Source organism: Camelus ferus, chromosome 17 (genome assembly GCF_009834535.1).
Source record: "Camelus ferus isolate YT-003-E chromosome 17, BCGSAC_Cfer_1.0, whole genome shotgun sequence".
Lineage (NCBI taxonomy): Eukaryota > Metazoa > Chordata > Mammalia > Artiodactyla > Camelidae > Camelus > Camelus ferus.
Genome location: NC_045712.1, coordinates 11585369 through 11606273, shown reverse-complemented (window position 1 = coordinate 11606273; position 20905 = coordinate 11585369). Strand labels below are relative to the sequence as shown.

The 20905-nt window shown below is 38.7% G+C and overlaps 1 protein-coding gene and 1 long non-coding RNA gene across 3 annotated transcripts in view; one reads left to right on the top strand and one right to left on the bottom strand.

Annotated features, from left to right (window-relative positions):
• SUCLG2 (succinate-CoA ligase GDP-forming subunit beta) overlaps positions 1 to 20905 on the bottom strand; it is a 243557-nt gene that overhangs the window by 73470 nt on the left and 149182 nt on the right. The window lies entirely within an intron of this gene.
• On the top strand, positions 1480 to 20102 carry LOC116657086. The gene is made up of 3 exons (XR_004312020.1): positions 1480 to 1490; positions 5742 to 5743; positions 20015 to 20102. It is a non-coding gene; the product is annotated as an uncharacterized LOC116657086 (long non-coding RNA).

Here is a 20905-nt window from a genome sequence, read left to right as displayed (position 1 = left end):
CCACACATCTGAAGCAATCTTCCCCCGTGACACACTATGTTTTGTCTTCCTGAACATTTAACCTCCAGGCTTGGACAGCAGAGACCTGGCCTGGGCCCATTCCTTTAAAGAGTGCTCAAATCGTTAGTGAAAGTGACACTTTTCTAATTATTCTGTCAAGAATCAATCTTGGAAGTTCCTAGTTTCTCAGCACTCTGAATGACAGGGCAATCAGCGCTTTACTTAAAGCCTAAGCACCAACTTCTCCCTGCTGGTGAGAGCTCCCCAGGTGCAGGAAGAGCAGAAAAATGCACAACTGAATGAAGGTGAGAAGTCCTCATGGGAGTGAAATTTTACAAGCACGTGCACACACCCTCCAAGGGAATAATGCTTTTCTGGCTGGCAGCTCTTTAAATGGGGACATCTTCCATTTCAAGAGGTACAGCTCCAGATCTCATGCATCATGGCTAGGATTTATTCTGCACTCACTGTGACTACTGAAGACACAATCAAAACGCACAGAAAAAAACTCAGTGTCAAAGCCCTTGTTAGCTCCAAGCAGGACAGAGTGCCCAGGGGTGGAGCAGGAGTCTAGACGGCCCCTATTCCAAAATAAAACACACATTTCCACCTTTCACACACACTGGGCCACAGGGCGGGGGCAGGGAGAGGTCAGCATTAGAACCATCACAATAGAAGAAATTATTCTTATTAATTAAATTTAGCCAAATACCACTCATTTGTTTGTCTCTAAAAGTTGCCTTCATATATTAACTAATGTTCTGCTTCAGTTTTGCCCTTGGGAGTGGTACCACATATAATTTGAGACCATATGTAGAAAGAGAAATGAGATAGGTGGATCAGCATCTCAGCTAGTTTGAATGTGATGGTAAAGGTCTATGAAAGAAAAAGTGAGGTTGCATCCACCACAGGGTGTCAAAAACCCAAGGGGCACAGAGTAGGGAAACAGGTTATGTGACGAGGATGAATCGGAAGTGGGGCTTGACAGAAAGACGGCCTGAAATAAATACATGATGGGAGCGGATGCAGGAAAGCAGGGTGCCTACAGCTGTTTCCCTAATGTAAGTAGACTACCTACCATATTTTCAGAATCCTAAAGGCTAGGAGAAAAAGGATGTACTTCAAAGGCATAATTTTCCAAAAAGTTTCCAAAACTGTTCAAAAGATAGTTTTGGGTTGCCTAAACTAACATCAACTAGAGTCCTAACTGGTCTCTCTGCTCTCTCTCTCTCTCTCTCTCCCCTTTCCACAACGCATACCCCCAACTCTGTCTCAGATTTCATCATTCTGGTGCTTGACGATCTTGAGAGGTTTCTTATTTTATTTGTAATTAAATGTACAGTTCCCAATTTGGCCTACAAGTCCTTCCTAAACTGCAGTAGCCTAACTCTCACCTTTCCCTCGGTTCTCCTCACTGGCTCTGCCCTTGAAATACCCTGAGTTCTCTTCTGCTCCCCAGCCTCTGCGCTTGCTCCCCCTGCTCTTCCCATGTGGCCCCAGATCAACACAGGTTCAGTCCTTGGTGTTGCTCAGGTCTCAGCTCACATGTCCTCCCAGGAAGATGCCCTCTCTGGTCACTGCTGACTCGCTGGTGAGGCCATGAGAAAGCAGCTCGGATCTGCAACTACAAGGAGGAAGACCGGCTGCAATGGTGCCGAGGCCACGCTTCCCCTGGTCTGTTCCCAGCCAATGACCGGGCCTGGAGGGACACTAAGGGAGGCCCACTCCCAGAGGACAGGGGACCCCTCTGTCTGCTGACTTAAGGCTCCAGGACACTCCTAGTCCTCACTCTGCCTGCCGGCACTGGTACTCCCCTGCCCAACCCTCCTTCGCTCTCTGCCTCACTCAGGCGCAGACCTCAGGGCAGTCTGCTGGCCCTCCCTGCCTCTCCTGGCCTCTCATTTTCTTTCAAATGCACTTTCCCAAATAAAGCCCTTATATATGAATCCTGTTTTAGTGGTATCTGACCAACATACTATCACCTCATCCTGTTTTATTGTCTTCTTGGCACTGACCACTAAAGAAAAGGATCTAAAATAGCACCCAGCAAGCTGCATTTCACCAAGCCCTCCAGGTAGTTCTGGGACACACTCAAGTTTGAGAAACACAGACTTAACAGTATACAGATAATTACAGTCAGTAAGAATCAAGACTCAACCTTATGAATTCCCAGTGCATTTCTCAGCAACCAGTGCTCGTAGTAATACACAGGATCCCAAGATTGTATTCCTGCTCAAGTACTCTGATTTAACAAAGCAATTTAAACTCTGGTCAGTGTTTCACATCTATTATTTAAAATATGGATTTAATAAATGGACACTAACTTACCAGGTAAGCCAAAGGAACTTTTAAGAACACTGAACTGAACGTGGCTGACTGCCTCCATGTAGTCTAACTGACTTTGTAGCTTTTAGGCAGTAAAAATGAACATCTCAATTTATACCACTCTCTTGTGAGGGAACTTTAATCTGATGTTCTGCTATTACTAACGTGGAAAAGCAGTAGCACTATCAAGATGGCATCTGGCAAGATGAAATGGCACTGAAGTTTGTCGCTATCGATTTCTACACGGCAAAACCCGTGCTTTGTTCTCCTGTTCTTCCTTTAAGATCAGACGCTACAATCTCCAGGAAGAAATGCTCAGATTCTGGTGAACAGTGATGGCTCAGCCACAGTGCAAACAAGTTTGATATTGACAGAATGGACTGATCACAAACAGAAAACTTATAGATGGTCAAGTATGAAATATTACCTGGTGGAACTCCCAAGATAAAGGTACATAACATGCTTACAAAAGGGAGGCGGCAGAAAGTCTGCTTCCTAACATAAATCTTCAACTATCTTTTTCCAAGGGGAAAAGTAGATTAAATCTAGTCTATTATAACTTTAGATACAACTCAGGATTCTGAAAAGTAGAAATACTTAATTTGTTTTTAAGAATTGAGAAAGGGAACATTCCCAGTGATACGAATTCAGAGACGAGGACCTTTCTTACTAATTAATGACCTCTGGCCTTCAAAGCCATCTACAGAATTATAAAATGTTCTCCACAACTTTCTCATTCTCTTATACCTTGAGGTCAATGCTGTAAATACACTTAAATATGTAATTACCCTCAGAAATCTAAATTCTGTTATACAAGCCAGAATCTCTTAAACTTTACAAATCAAAATAACAGCTCAGATATATTTTTCTATTCTCAAACAGTGAGGAATATGAAGTTTTTCAGTTTCTCATAATTTTCTTACCAAGTGCAAAGGGTTGGATCAAAGCATGTACCTATCATTCCCACTTAAGCTCTTGAGAGAACAACTCTGACAAGTGAAGTGAGGAAAAAAGCAGCCCCACTGCCCTCAGACAACACAGTACAAATACCAAATGAAAAAGCCTAGGATGACAGATTTTTCAAATCAAGTTTTAGTAAAAGGATGGTGCCTCTGGAAACTTAAACTTTAATTTTACCTTGAATAGGCATAGGGTAGAATGTTCTTGAAAGAGAGTATTTGAAAACTCTAAAACGTTTACTTACTCAACAAAAACCTACTGCGTGATGACTACACCAGTGTAATGGGACAACCAAGAGTTACTGGGAACACACAATAACAAACAGTATGTGCTAAGGGCTTTGTACGTCTCATTATGTCATTTAATAGTTATAACAATGCTATGGAACTGTTCCTGCTAATATGCCCATTTTACTGGCAGGATAAAAATGAATCTTAGAGGAGTTAAGTCACTTGCTAAAGTCACAAAGCTAGGAGACATAGAGCTGGAATTCCAACTCAGGCTGACTTGTAAGTGGCCCAGGTTCTTAACCACCACACTGTCTTGCCTAACACAGAGCTAAGTACTGGGAAGGAAATAATGCTTGGCCTCATGAATCTTCATTGAGGGAAACAGATGGGAGAGGAAATAACTACAATACAGTTGCTTAGCCAAGTGCTACATGAGAAGCAAATTTATGAAATATAAGCATGCTGGATGTCAACAAATTCTAAAAGATATAAGGGTGAGGCAGGTGGAGTATGGAGTTTAACCTAGGACAAGGCAAGAGATGCAGCTGGCTTGCATCTGTCTCCTGGACGAACCCTGTATTTTCCAAGAATTTCTCCAGAGTTGCTACTCATTTATTTGCTTGGAAATATATTTTCAGGACCTCCTTTGTACCAATGTAGTGTAAGACGTGGACCTTACCTTCATGAACAATAGCTGAGCCGGGGGAATTGGACAGTTTTCAAAGATACTGAAGCAGTATCTCCCATGACACATGCAATGTGATTCTGCCAATCTCACATTAAGAGATGGGATCTGTTTCTCCATCCTCCTTAAATCTTAATAGGACTTGTGATTTTGACTAACAAAATGCAATAGAAGTGACACAATGACAGTCCTGACCTGACAGCTTCCATTTCCTACCTCTTGGAAGCCAGTCATTACACATGATCATTCTGAGACCACCATGAAAGATCAAACCACATGGAGATGAGGTGGGATGTGGAGAGAGGCATCAGACATGTGAGGAAGCCATCTGAACCTTCAGATGGCTCCAGCTCCAGCCACCAATGTGTGCAGCTTCATGACCCATTCCAAGCAAGACCACCTAGCTGAGTCCAGTGACGTCACAGAACTAGGAGCTATAAGAATGAACTACTATTTAAAGCCACTACACTTGAGGTGAGGGGGTAATTTGTTAGGATACAGTGGATAATTGTAACAGAATCGAATGCCAAATTCCCTATATGATTACATAATTAAACAAGAAGCAGGGTATGATTTGAGAAGTCATAACCAACAACATACTGTTGCCTTCAACCTGGTCTGAGGGGTTCATGGAAAGCTCTCTGTATGATTACATTTAGGTTGAGACCTGAAGAGTGAGTAGAAGAAAGAAAAATATGAAAGGGGGAGGCTTTAGGGGCAGAAAGAGCAGGCTAGGCAAAGTTCTGAGGATGGAGATGTGCTCATACACTCCGGGAAGGAAGAAGAGGACAGTGATCAAATCAAACAGAATAGATAAATGGGCACCAGTTGGGCTGGAGAGCTGGCTGTGTTGGCTCACATGGAGCCTTGGGAGCCATGGTGGGTGCTAGAAACTGTATCCTGAGAGGGGATGGGAGCCAAGTAAGAGGAGGGATGGGTCTATGGTCACTGTGGTTCTCAGGGAGGGTCTCCAGGAGAGTCAATGGGGAATCTGACTAGATAAGAGGTCTTTGAGATTCAAGTGCAGGATGCCCTGAAGTGAAACTCAGACCTTACTTAACGCTTCACATGTCCAGAAACATCTTGGCTTATTAAAAGAAAAAAATTGAGCATGATGTCCAGGGAATTAACTTTCTCAATTTAAACTTTACAACTCACAAAATGAGCTTAAAGGTAGAGTCCACACATAAATGTGACCTAATTCAGGGAGCGGAATATGGCTAAATTTAATAAACTAAAGAAAATAAAAAGAATGGCATGGTTTGAATAACAACCTTACATGAATTTTTCACATTTCATTTGGTTTTCTCAGGCCCAAGTGAACCAAAGATGTGGATGTGATGAGCTTCTTATGCTTTAGCTTCTGCCAAGTCTGTAATTGCATTTTCTTATTTCATTTCCATGCTTTCCTCTAAAATGCCCAAGTGTTTTCAATGACTATCACTTACATGGGCAGCTGCCCACTGCCACACTTGCCCAACACACCATACTCACTCTACACACCAAACACACAGAAATGGAGAACTGCTTTCCAAGCACAGCTGTGGCAGATCTGAAATACTCCATTCTTTTGTCACAAGGAGACCTGCAAGCTGGGACGGCTTGTGCAAAAAGGGAGGTCAGCATTTTGCTCTATGACGCAAGAAATCACAGGAACTTAAAATACTGCGGTAAGAAAAACTTGAAGAACATACAACGTGATGCTAAGTGTTGGGATCTGTGTGGTCTTCATCTGTTTGCTTTTGTGTACTTTCTAAAATAAATAAGAATTGTTTGAGCAATAATTATGAAAAATCACAGAACCAGTATATTATTAGGATGGTATAAAAAAGATAGTTGGCCAGAACACCCACGGAATTCTGAAGTCCTGGAGTCTGAACTGGCCACACAAAGACAATGATGGAGATAATGTGGCAACAAAGTAAGGGAAGGCAATGTGACCACTATTACTAGCTGAGATGAGAGCCCCCAAATCTTAGTAAGGCAGAATGATGGTATTGAGGGCTTCTTTATCCAAGTTAAGTTAATGATGTTAGAATATCATAACTGCTCCCTCCTCTCCTATGCTCCACTCCAACTCTCTAAATCCAAGTTTCTTAACTTAACTATGACACTGAAACCAGAAAACTTCACTCTTCTAAAATTTCAGGAAAGGTAGCAGAGAGAAAGACAGAGAACATATGGTATTTACTCTATAAATGGCTACAACTGGCCTGATCTATATTGGTCCTGCCTTCTCTGAGGCTGGATACAAAAGGAAAAGGTTGGGGAGAAATGATTATAAGGAAGAGAAGCTTTAAGGGAGAACCTCGGCCTGTGTTATTCTCAGTCAGGACCTCTAAAAATGACCCCAATAAACCTGAGCTTTGCATCCTTTAACTGGATACTGTGACTCCATCCACCAGGACACTGGCCGACAAAATGTACTTTAGTGAAACAAATCAGATCTATGGCTTTCCGCCTCTGTATAGCAGTTGTGAAGAAAAAGTACTTGTAAGAAACTTGTTTCCCCAGAGGCCATAATGTGATTAAAGAAAACAGTAAACACAGAGACACACAGACCCACATAGATACTTACAAAATCATCCTAATGCTACCAATAGAAAAGTACACAAAAGACTTCTGTGTGTGTAGAGTGCCTGGTGGCCTTGGTTTAAAACATACAAAATAAGTGAAAAGGTAATTTAGTGTTACATTATTAACTAATAATATCAGTGGAAAAAATAAGCCCGGTTTCATCTCAATTATCTACACTGTGCATCCATGAAAATCCATCAAATGAGTCCAAAAAGAACATGGCAAATAAGCTCTTTTATTAGACTTTAATTTGATGCAATTTTAATATAGTAATAATTCATCTCCTCAATATATGGAAAGGTAAAGTCTAGAAAACGCACATGTTCATATTCTATTACTATACATTAAGGATATTTTTTAAAAGGATAATGTTTCCTTCCTTACTGGATGCAAAGTTTGTAGCAATTCACAAGTATCATTATTTATTATTCGATCCAAAATCTGACGACCACATATTTGTTACAAGATATGCTAGATTTTTATGTCATTTTTGTATTTTATCACAGATTCTATTTATTGGGTTGTCTTACAATGAAACGCCCTTGATGATAATAATTAGTTTTTACCTAACTGTCACTATTATAGTAAGATTTATTTCCTCCAATTATATACAGACCTTCTAAAGACATCTGTTAAGATCTAAGCAACTATTTGATAATCGTTTTTTATTTAACATTTGGGATCATTTAGCAAAACACTCTGTTCAGGGAACAATGAAAGCCAACCAAGTTCAATTAACTAACTAGTTGCCAGAGTACAACAAAGGAAGGACAAAATATAAAATTATTTCATATTTAGGTGTAGAGTTAAAAAAAGAAACATTTAATATAGTCTCTTGACCCCAAAAGGAAAAAAAGACACTATGATTCCAATTCCATGCAAAAACTAATACCACAAAAATACAAAGATGGTCACATTATGGTGGCAACAAAAAATAAGAAGCCAGCTAAATGTCTTAACAATACGAAAAAGACCAAAAATAAGAGTGTATTCAATGAATAGAACACAACATGAGCCCTAAAAACCTTGTTTCAGAAAAACATTTAATGATGTGGTAAAATTATTTCAGTGTATTGTTAGGTAGAAAAAATAGTATTATCCCAATTTAATTCAAAATATATGTGTATTTATACAGAAAGAAAAAGAAAACAATGGAAGCAGACAGGCCAAATTTAAATAATAGTTATCTTTGAGCTAAGGATTCATGAGTGATTTATGTCCTACTGTGTGCTTTTCTGCATTCCAAATACTCCATACTGACCACGGATTAAATTACGGAACAATTATTTAGGAAATGAAGTAAATTTCACAGACATTTAATTCTCTAGTTTTCTTTTTTAAGAATTAGTGATGTGGAAATTAATTTTTATCTCCAAAAAGAATGAGTATTAAAAATATGTTTTAGACACTGTTAAAAAAAAATGTTTTCTGCACCAAACTCCTAGGTGGTCATTAAGAATCTTAACTAACTGCAAAGTGCAAGGATTGTAAGAACAGACATTGAACACTTTATTCGGGGGTTAGTTTTATTTGAGTTTTGACCTGTCTTTATTTTTAAAAGATTTTGTTTGGGAAGGACATACGGCTGTTTTCTACAGATAATTTCTGAGTATCAGCATGATCAGTCTGGAACACTTCAAGGCTTGCTAAGCACAGCAATAAAGTTGTGAATGGTGTTTAATTGAAACTATTTGCTTCAAGCGAATGGAACAAGAGCTCATACCGACAATTGTCTCTTGACTTCTTAGGCCTGCAGTGCTCTTCTGTAAAGGGTGTCCTTAATGACAGAAAACAGCAGAAAGCCCTCAGCATCTTCTTGTGGTCATGATGTTTCAAGACTTTGCAGCTCACAGAAATTATGAGACTCAGAACGTGCTGACATGCTAACATTTTCTAGAACTTACATTTCCTATACATAGAAGAGAGGAATGTTGCTGTGTTGAAATGCCTCAAAATAACACCCGCAAAGACAGCTTATTTGCTACGTTCTTGCTGGTCTCTTTCTATGGATTTCCATGGATATACTAAGTAGCTGACAGAGATGAGACAAGACTTCATTTGCTGGGTGACTATAAAGGTTTTGGCCTCCTTTCAGAAAAACATGCCAAATCTTCCTATATTTGCTCAAATTTAACTCGCCTTATGATATTGCTTTCTTTCACATTTAGAAGGTCTCACTCAATTCTAAAATACTGTTGGATACAAAGTTTTAAAATAGATCTTTAAAGAAGCTTCTCTTAAAATCAAATTAAAACACACGCTTTACTGGCTTAATGTTGGCATCCTTTAATTTATCTTTACTGTTCATCTGTTTGTTTTGCTGCCCCCATATGAACATCCAGGTCATTTCCAATTTTCCAAGAGATTTCTCCCTCAGGAAAGCCCCACCCCAGGCTGAGGAAGGGTTAGAGACACGGGTGTGTAGGTTGGGACTTCATCTCTTTTGACCTACTGATTCAGTGGTCCCCACAACCCACACTTGACAAGCCTCTGCCTTCTCCATCCTGAGAACTGCTCACTCATGACAACAACAGGGTATGCACGTCCAGTCTAAATGCCATTTCCTTTCCTGGTTGAAAAAGATGAAAGCAGGAAAAGGAGAAAGCATGTCTGCCACCAAGCAGTGAATACAAACACAAGTGCTGAAGTCTTAAGAGTCAAGCCACTTGCATTAGTGCTACGTAAGTAAATGGGATGCATAACCAACAAAATGTCATCGAGGATAGTAACCTTGAGCTCCCAAGTCACAGGCCGGCAACCAGTCCCTGACAGGGTATGAGCAGTCAGTTAAAGTCTACTTCATGTCAGCAAAATGTAAAGAATAAAAATGATATAAAGCCTAGCTAACATAAGACATTCAGAGCTCACCAATGAAAATATTCTCTCACATGTACAAAAACTGAGTTACGTTTCATCATTTTAACAGTGGCAAGAGAAACTTTGAGTTTCTCCTCCATGTAACAGAAGCTATGGGTGTGAAAGTTCTGATTAGTGAATCTGTCCCCCAAAAGAAGAATTCAAGAGGACAGCCACCAGGGAGCAGCAAGAACCAACAATTTCGAGGTCCTGGGACTTGCCAGCTCACTGTCATTTATCCTATTATAAGTCTGCGGTGAAAAGACAGGCCTGTAGTCCAAACACTTTACATTAAATTATTTACTGAGTATGAAACAAAAGTTCCATCACCAACCATGATACACTGTGCACATGCATTGCCTCCATCTAACCTTTCATAAGTGACTATTTTTTCCTTTGAAAGTTTAAATAGCTATGAACCTGAAACACTGTCCAGAAGGATAACTTCACCGATTATGGCACAGAAAAGCTCTCTTAGGACACAGAACTCGAATATATATTTCCTCTCTCTCAGTGCAAAGCTCATTTTGTCCATCTACTTTATTTTGGTGGGATTCAACTTCTGTGTAACTCACTTACAAACACAATTTTAACCGTTTTAATGTTTTATATGTTGATTCTGAGAGATCAAGAGTCAGGTCCACATTCATGCAAGATAAGGACAAGGTTGGCCTCATAACATTCTCCTAGCAAAGTAGCCATCAGGTTAGACCAGTCACCAAGCCTAATGACTTCAGGTGGTTAGGAGCCAGTATTTGTGGAAACCTTAGCAATGGAAACTAAGGAAGAGAAAACTGAAACTCGTGGATATTTTTATCAGAAGGATATAAATAATTCCATACTCAGCAAAACCAGGGTAGTTGGTTCTAGCTTTGGATTCTGGTCTTATGGAAAAGCCAAGAGTGCTTTCTTGTGATTAACTCAAAGAGATCTCTAAAACCAGAGTAACTGCTTATAATGTTCCCTGAAAAACTGACCTGATTCCTGAATCTACAAATGAACAGAAAGCTTCTTGTACCTACTGGGCACACATTCCCAGAGCAGTGCCTTCTGCATCCTTCTTTCTCAAACTGGCTGCACCGTGGACTCATCAGAACTTAAAAATTCCTGAAGCCTTGGTACCCCTCCCGTTCTAAGAGATTCTGATTGAACTGGTCTAGAGAATGGCCTGGGCACATGAAGTGTTAAAAGCTCCCCAGGGGCTTCTCATGTGCAGGCAAGTATGAGAATCCAGGTCTTTCTATACTCCCTCTTTGGCCATTTTTTTTCTTTTTTTCTGAAAGCAAAGTCTAGATCGTATTCATCTCTTTACCCTCTGTTGTCTCTGATGCCTCTTCCCAGGATTCCTCACAATCACAGCCTGTAATTAGAAAGCTGGTAAGACACTTGATCAAAGTCTGTTTGGCCCACGACACTAAGCTCTGTACACGCAGGATGCACATCCCCACTCCTAACACTGTGGCACAAATATGGTGTACAATCAGCAACTATTTGGTTGAAAAAAATAATTAACCATGCCAAAGTGAAAGAATAAAATAAATACTAATAACAGCAGTTAACAATTATATAGTCTGGTTCTCCAAAAAGAAATCTGGATCCACAGTTGGTTGAACTCATGTGTATGAAACTCATGGATGCAAACCCCAACTGTATTCATCGTACTATGAGATTTTACATAAGAGACTTGAACATCTATGGATTTTGGTAACTGCAGGGCCTCCTGGAACCAATCCCCTACAGACACCAAGGGACAACTGTATAGGTATTAACTATGTGCCAGAAACTAGCTTTAAGGGTTTTACAAATATTAACTCACTTACTTATCACCACAAACCTAAGACAGGTACAAAATCATATCCATTTGACACATGAAGAAACTGAGGCACAGATTAAGTTGCCCAGGGTCACACTCTGGTGAGAGAGCCAGAATTCAAACCCAGACAGCCAGGCTCTAGAATCCCTTTTCTTACCAACTAGTTTACACAGTGCCTGGCCAGTGGCAAAGGCTGTCCAACTGCCCCTATTACATAAATGACCAACACAACAACCACCACCTTGAGGACAGCCACCATTGCCACTGCTTTTATGGAATGACCACCAAGTGCCAGGCACTGAGCTAATCACTCCATGCGCTATTTCATCTAGCACGGCAAATTATTAACTCACTTCACAGATTAAACGTCAGGCACAGAAAGATGAATCAATTTGCCCAAGGTCACCCAGCTGGGAACTGGCAGAGCTGGATCTCAGCTGAGCTCTGTCGGCCAATGAAGTATAAACTCTTAACTACTACATAATAACCCTTCTAGTTTGAGAGTTGTGTGTGTGTGTGTATAATATATATATATATATATTTTTTTTTTTAGACTGTCTAATATGCATGACAAGAATACCTTGAAGCAACTTTTTGGTCCCTCATTTCTACTGCTCTCCTCATTGCTTCCCTAGCATATTATTTTGTCTCAACTCATACATTAGTCACATCACACACACATTTAATTTAAATGAATTCACCTATACAGGCATGGGTATGGGATAAGTGAGTGAGAAAGAGTTGAAATTAATGAGTAGTATCTAGTGGGTAACCGCACTGTTTTTCATTCAAAGGACACGAGTCCCTAGGGAGGTGGGAAGGACTGAGATCCCATTGCTCATTCCCCAATGCTCACTGGATCGGCATCTCACCACACTACTGGGACTCTGGTGCTTAAAAAGATTAAGATGTACAGTAACTTAAAAGGATTTTCAATGCTAATTTTGGTTATACATATTTTTTGCCTTATGTACTGTCTTTAGAGCCTTACCTTCATGTGGACTGTGACTCCACTGTATAGTGGATGCAGTGAACTAGAGACGCAGAAGAACTACAAGGAGCGATGAAAACTAGCTCATGTCCTGTTTCTTGTCTAGTCCACTCTCTAAGGGAGATAAGAAGACTAACAGGATAACAACTTCAGACAGGGAAGAAACAGCAATGACGTCTCAGCTTGACACTAAAGATAACAATTAAAAGAAAAGCAGGCAGATCTCAATTCCCCAATAGTGGCTGACATAAAGATGAGTTGTCTAATAGTGAGAGAGTTACATGCTGATTCTCTAACCACAGAGTTTCTATAAAAGGAGTCTGCACAAAAAGCCATCAAGATAAAGAAATGCTAAATTGCATTTTTTATGAAACAGTGATTTTTCATTCCCCATATATACCAAAGGAAAACTCAGTAAAGACCTTCCTTATGTCACGTATCATTATGAGTCAATTTTCTTGACCAAACATAAAAGTTGACTCAGTATCTTCATCTTGAAACACTCTATTATCACATTTGTCAAACACTAAAAGATCTGACCACTTCCCTTTTGCCCAAATAGCACAAGGAACCCAGATAACAAATGAAGGTTGTACTTTGTAACAAGAACAGACAGGAGACTGAACCACAGCAAAACACTTACAAATCAAGAGAGGGGAAGAAAAGTACCAAGAGAGATTAAATGCAAGGAGAACAATAATAGGAAGGAAATCTCTTGTGAAAAGCAGCAGCCGATGGTAACTTAATCGGGAAAAAAATGAATTAGATCTACTTCAATGACTGAGCTTAAGATGAAGTAATTTCATAAAGTTTGTAGAAAGTCACTTGAAAATTACTCAACTTGTTGCTATATTCTACTTTTAGGGAGAAAAGAAGTAAAATTCTCCACGAGGGAGCTGATCTTCAGAAAAATGCATTTACAAACCCAGCTGATGAATTTTGCCTAGGAGATTATCCTTAATTCTCATTTGGATAAAAAAGTCACTTGAGAACTGATAAAGTCCCTCTGAGTTTCATGAAGAGATTTTGATATAAAAATAAGAGAATAAAAATCTTAAAAATACATGGGGGTATAGAGTACATGGAGAAAGAAGTAAGAAGTGCAAATGGAGTTTGGCCCAGGGCCACTGTATGGCCCAAGAGAAGGCTGGGGCAGACTCTCAGTTTGGTGAGAACACATGATCCCAGGAGCTAAAGCAGAGTGGCCCAGGAGGTTATATTCCTCCCACCTGGTGATAGCTCGAGTAAGATCCAGGAGCAAACCTGCGTGTTGGAGACTCCCTCAGTCCTCGGGCTTCATTCCCATAGCCCAGTTTTCTGTAACTCAGTGCTTCTCAAAGAGGCTGGACGAGCAGGAGTAGTGTCACCTAGAACCTTTTTTAGAAATGCAGATTCTTGGGCCCCCTCAGACTCACTGAATCAAAAACTCTGGGGTGGGGCCCAGCAATCCGTGTTTTAATGAGCCTGTTGGGTGATTCTCACTTTTGCTTAAATTTGAGAATGACTGTTATGAGCTCTGCAGCTTCTCTTTATTCCTGTGAGCAGCTCCAGCATTCTTCCCAGCCACAAGCCAATTCGTTCCTTTCCCCGCCTTAGATCAGAATTTATTGTCTGTCGCCAAAAACCTAGCAAGTCTGGTTAATATACCATACATTTATGCACATATTATTTATCTACACTCATAGAGTAGTGCTTCTTACATAATCCTTGGTGAAGGATTCATTTTTTTTAATTCCCTGACAGTCACAGACTGATATTTTTGTACAATACAATATTATGAACTGCTAGAAAACTGATCTTCCACTTGCGTGTCACAGCAATGGCAATTTGCAATCAAAGACACTTACTCTGTTTCTGTACTTATCACAAACCTAAAACAGCCCAGGGACTGGCACTTCTACACAAACTGGCAATGGTCCAATGTCACATTTTGAGCATAACTATCCTAGACCTCGGTGGGTCAGGAAGTCTTTGTCACAACCACTCAACTCGTTAAGAAAATGAATATTCTAGTAAAACTTTCTCTACAAAAATAGGAGTAGGGCAGAATTTGGCTGTGAATTGTAGTTTGCCTGCTCCTGCTCCAGACAAGTGTTCCTCAAGCAAATGTATATAGGAATCATCTGTTGCAAAAACAAAAATTCTGACCTGATGGCTCAGGGATAGGGCTGAGATTCTGCATTTCTAACAGCCTTCAGGGTGATGTCAACATTGAAGGTCCATGGTGCATATTTTGAGTAGTGAGGGTCCACAGACTCTTTTCTGTGAACCCAGAGACTGAGCTGTGACCTCATGTACACTAGGTGCTTTATACTGCATCTTTATTGACCTGAGAAAAGACTACATCTGTCAGGGACATGTCTTCCTCTGCTTTAAAGGGATGACTTCAATCAGAAGAAACTGATAAGGACAGCCTCACTGGAACCAATCACATCAAATATTGGATGGTTTCCTATTGTGTCAATCAGCCCAGAATGTGACACACAGTAGGTAATCAAGAAGTATTTGTTGACTGCTGGCTGGACGTGGGAATACCAAGCTGTGTCCACTAGGAAGAGAAAGATAGGATGTGGGGCTCTAATTTCTGTCCTGTTATCTTACCTAAGAAATTTTGCATTGTTTGATTAATTGGTGCACCTTTCAACAGGCAGTGTTTTAAGGTTGTATTTGGAGAGAAAAATGGAATGGTAGAATTTACTCTTTCAGCAAAAGTCTCTTTTCATGTTTCTTGGCTTTTGTATTTTTTACTTCTGCTTCTTTCACTCTTCTCATTTGAATAGCAAACACCTTTGCTTTGGGATTTGCTCAACACTGTCAGCATATGGATTAGCTACCTGGAAGTTCAGCTTAATGGAGAAGAAGTTCCACTTACAAAGTACAATGACTAATCACAGATTTTAAAACACAGAAAAATATCAGAATTCATCTAAATACAGTATGAGTTGGGCATTTCCCCACCTGCCTGCTACCTAAATGCTAACATTCTTTCATCACATCAACACAGTGAAGATTCTAAGTTGCTTATGTCTCCTTCTCACAGAAACGTACTGTTTGGGATAAAGGAGCAAGTGAAATCTAGAAGGTCATGGGTTAAAACTCCAAATGGATTTTCTGTTCACTGTTTATGATCCTAAGGCCTCTGAGCAGACACCTAAATGCTTGCTCAAAAATATTCTACTGGAGTTCTAATTGAGAAAAAGGGATGTGTCCAGAATGCTTACAGATAACGACTAATGAAAGAATTCACAGATAAACTGGAAGAAAAATAATTAACTAGGATTTGTGCCAGCTGCCTGTTGGGAATGCTAACTAATACGTGTGTTCGAAGTGCTCCATTTCATAAGAACTTAAAGGTGGTAACAAAGCATCCCCAGGAGAGGGTCCTGGATATGTAAATAAAATATCCTTCGATGTTCACAAAGGACCTCTAATTGCAAGAGAGTCCCCACCCAAATTAAAGTAGCAGCATACACTATTCAAGTGAACACAACCTTTTTTTTTTTAGATCCATAATAAAGCAAGCAACATTGCTTAGAACACTTTTGCAAAGAAGTAGTGAGTAAAGACAAAGGAAAGCAGGGCAGCTCCAACGGATGTAGATGTCGGACAGACTCCTTCATTAGTAGCAAATATGTCATTTCCCACAAATCTAGACTCCAAATCATGTAACAGCTATGGCATTTTGTTCTCTAAGGTAAAACTTATCTAGAGGTTTCCTTGGACAAACCTATCGAAAATAATAAACTCCTGGCATTTTTCAGGCCCCCTCTGCAACTTTATTTTTCAACTTAGCAAGTATCACCAACCAGTATGTTAGGTATTTGTTTTATAAAATCTATTTATTTACTCATTGGCTTTATTGCCTATCTACCTCCCCTAAAATGGCAGCTCCAAGAGAGCAAGACTCTATTTCAATCATTACCTTATTTTTAGTGCCTAGAAGAATGCCTGGCATATAGACACACTATATTCCTTTTCAGCTAATGTTTCTGAACTGTTCAGCTTAGTCATTCTGTTGTCTCAAGAACTAGTCTTGACCTCATAAAGGGGTCTTGGAAGAGCTGCTTCCCAATAGGCAGGGGATATCCCCTGCTTCAATAAAGTCATTCTTACTGTGGGATGAGCCTAGTCAACCTCATGGTTGACACAGTGGCTTGTACCTATGGCTGAGTTCCTACCTTAGTTACCTGCCTGGTAGTCCAGCCTCCTAGAACCAAGCTTCTGCGTACAGGATACTTTGATCCCTGCACTATGGCCTGCAAACTGTGACACTGGCTACTTGTTAACAGTATTCCCTAAATACCACTTAGGAATTGCCTCCCTATGTTTGTACTCCTGTTGTCTTCTACTAACATGAGGTTCTCAGGTATGATCCTCTTTCCACTCTCACAATCCTCCCTGCATAATCAACTATTCTCTATAGTAGCTACTGTGTGTGGATGCTGGATAAAACCTCATTCCACCCTCTGCAAAGAGGTCTATCCGTCCATTCTCACTTGGCCCTGTAGGACAAGTCTAGTTCAAGACTATGGTCCTTACCAGACTGCCCCATTCCATTCAAGTCTTGCCAAACATGTGCATTGGCACTTGAATAGGAAATGAATTGTTTCAGAAAGTCAACTCATTGATTCGTCACGCTTTTCTTCCTGGCTGAGAACATTCGGCTAGATTACTTACACGGAAATAAAGAAACATGGACTGTCAATAACAACTTGCTCTGAAAAGACATTTTTGAAGAGGCTACTACGTTCTATGTGCCATAAGGGTGGTTAGAAATAATAAAGTACATAACAACAGTTGAACAAAACAAAACTATGGACTAAAATAAAAAAAAAAAAACTCAAGGAAAGACTGTTCCTTTAGCTATTTATAAAGAATATGAAGCAGATGGAAAGTTTACTGAAAAAGCAGTAATAAGTGGGAGGGAAAAAACAAAGAAAGAATATTTCAAGGTAACTTTATGAGATTTAAAAAGAGAAATGAATGAATAAAGGAGATGACTAAGTGGTGACAACTATAAACTGTAAATATCATATAGAAAAGGAAAATGGGGGCAAATCATCACCAACGTGGCATCTGATGAGGGTTATAGAGATTAATTAAAAACACATTTATTTTAGAAATTTGCTTAAAGTATGTTACTCCCTGACAAAGAAAAGAGAATGAAAAGAGAAATCAATGGATTCTTAAGAAGTTCTTTAGCACAATAATTCATTTGAGAATCCTGGACAAAAAAGCATTAAAAAAAATAAAGGTGACTTTATTTCCTACTTCTGGCAAGTCTCATCCTTAACTCTTACCTTACTGGACTATATTTATCAGGAAGATATTCAACTGAGCTATCAGGAAGGGATTAGGACACCTCTAAAATTCTTAGGTATTTCAGAGTCCCAGTCAATTCAGAATGACTATATCAAATATTAATAAATGATTTACTATCAATCCCCAGATAATTAAAACAAACTCAAATTAGCAGTCCATGGAGGTAGTAAATGCATAAAACACTGAAGAGGTATCTAGCTTGGTCTTACAGATTACATTGATTTTCTTATTTTATTCTTATAAAAGTCTGTTTATTCCACAAAGCTTTTTATACTTGTTATGGTTGCATTTGTTTGTCAACTATATTGTACCCTGATTTAGCAAACCCAATTTACAAAGTTTACACACTTTTTGAAAGAGATTTTAAATACTAGGCTTCTTTAAATAATCTTCCAAATAAAAAGAAGCCTTTAAAACACTGCTCATTATTAATACTGCTAATAAAATTCATGGTCAGGGAACCCAGATAACAATATGAGAAGATGTATATCATGTAACTTTGGCCTAACAAAAAAGGCCATCAAAAGGAAGGACGTTCTAATTATAACCTTATGAAGAAGATCTGCAGAGATAATGCTGGAAAGAAATCTAAAAAAGCGTAATAGCAGTCGTATTATGGGAATAAAGCTAGAGACAATTTTTTAGTCTTATACTTCTAGTAGGAAAGGTGAATTTATAAAAGTGAAAAGTGATCAATTTTCTTAAATGTAAAGAAAACCTTCAACAGGCATAAAGCAAAGGGATCTCAGTAACAAAATCATTCTTAACTGAAAAGTGAAAAGCTAAATTAAAATGTTCTCAAGGTTTATTCACTTTATTCATAGGTATAAAGGTAATATGTCTCAAAAGCCATTAGTGACACATTCCAAAGGTACTCATAATCAAAACACTTCCCTTTAGGATAAATATAAATGCAAATTATGAAAAGAAAAGATTTATTTTTACTTTATATTAGGGGATCCCGAATGTCCTTTCTAAAAAATATAAAATGGAGTATCTCTAGCATAAAATCTCTAAAGAGCTGTCTGTAATTATCTAAAACATTGTAAAGCTAATTCTCATCATTCAGAGCAGTTATGGTCTATAAAGTTGCAGTGAACACATAATTTGTGAATACTGAACCACTGTTCCTAGAGGACATACAGGGTTAGGTTCCTGCAAGCCCCTGGTCATAACATTTTCGTCAACCAATCAATATATAACTGTGTTTTCTGTGTGTTTCTGTTTAAGGATACCTTATTTAATATCCATGTTGATTCATTACCATTGAAATTGTGGCCAATAGCATTATAAGTCATGCCTCAGCAAAGCTTATCGAACATGTATTTTCTCTGTAACACACATAGCACCAGACAGTACTCTAACACTACATGTGGGTACATTTTAAACAGTGAAATCACAAACCAAAAAGGATAAAAACATGAAAAAGGGGGGCACTGAATACATTGTGAAAATGACATTTGTTTACTGTTGGAGAGCTGAAACAAAAAAGGAGAAGGTTGCCTTGTTTGACCTTAACTGAGAATAGCATGTCAGATAATTAAAACTTTTTACTGCTCTGTGTACTTCCACAAATGACTGTGAAAGCACTGTGAGTATTGATTTTGGGATCACAAATGAATTTTAGCACATAGGTAAATTCGCAAATATGGAGTCTGCAAATGATGGAGATCAGCCGTACTAAGAACACTGGTTGAAACAAATGCTTGTTAAGGTATAATGAAATCCCTTCAAAATTTTAAAAAACATTCCATAGAAATAAATTAAAATCTTATTAATAACTAGAGGAACATGCCTCCTAAAAGCACAACATTCATCTTGCTTTAAATGAGATTTGGATTTGGAGAACTGTACCCTATGTGGGAGGGGTAGGGAATACCATGTTTCTACTTGAAACTGTACCTTAGTATGGTGATTCATGAAGCAATAAATTTAAGAAGTCTTACTAAAAGTTTCATGAGAAACTAATTAAATAATAGCAAAGAAAAATAATATGCATCACTTGGTCTCAGTACATAATACATAACAGAATTTCAGGTGTACATACATATAGTGAGCTAATAAAAATTTATATAGACCAATTCAAAGAAAGAAACAAGATGGACCAAAAAAAAAAAAAAAAAAAAAAAAGATGGCAACATATATAAAAGGACCCATTCCCCTGATTTCAAAATACACACACACACACCTGCACTGTAAATCTCTATGACAAAGAGTGAGATCACAATGGGAAACTGGGCAAATGATATGAATAGGCAGGTTATAACAGAAGTAATCAAAAATGCTCAATAAAAGAAAAAGAATTTTAAAATGTTACCTCTCATGACAGTAGTCCAGTAATTATGGCCAGGATGTAGGAAAACTTATTTGATTAAAAGTCCTCCATGTTCCTTTGAATAGTATTGAGATAATTTGGCAATACGTGTGAAAACTTTAGCATGTCTATACATTTTTACCCTCACACGTCTAAGAGTCCATCTTAAGTAAATAATCTGACTTATCTGTAAAGTTCTGAATACAAGGAGGTTCACAGCAGCATTATTTTAAGTTGGAAGCATTATGAATACCAAGTAACAGAGGACTGGTTAACTAAATGTATATATCCATACAAGTAAATACTGTTTAGTCACCAAAGATGTTGTAGAGTACTTTACAAAGATAGGCAAAAAGTACCAAAATAGTGAAAAAAGCAGACTATATAATAGTGTCACTTATATTGATATTAGTTTTAAATGAATATCATTTTATTCACTAAAAAGTCTATGTATATGTAATTGACATATTTTTTACTTTTCTATGTTTTATGTTTCCCTAGCTTAATAATTAGGGGAAATGGGATGCTGCTTAATAAAACACCCTAACATAAAGACAGAGCACTACGTAGAAGCCACTGTGAGTCAGGCCAATTTCTTCAGCAAGCCCATATGGACATGTTGCTCTTTTAGGAACAAGACAATCATTCCTAACTCCTAATCCTCTGGCAGTGGGTGGGGGCGCCATGGAGGGAAGAAGGAAAAAGATTTACAGTGTCTTCAATCTCCTGATCCACTGGGGCTCATCCCAACACACTACAGCTCACTTCTGCAGAACAGAGGAATCAGACGCCTTCACAGTTCAAAGTTGGTTTTTAACCTTGTTCTCCTGAA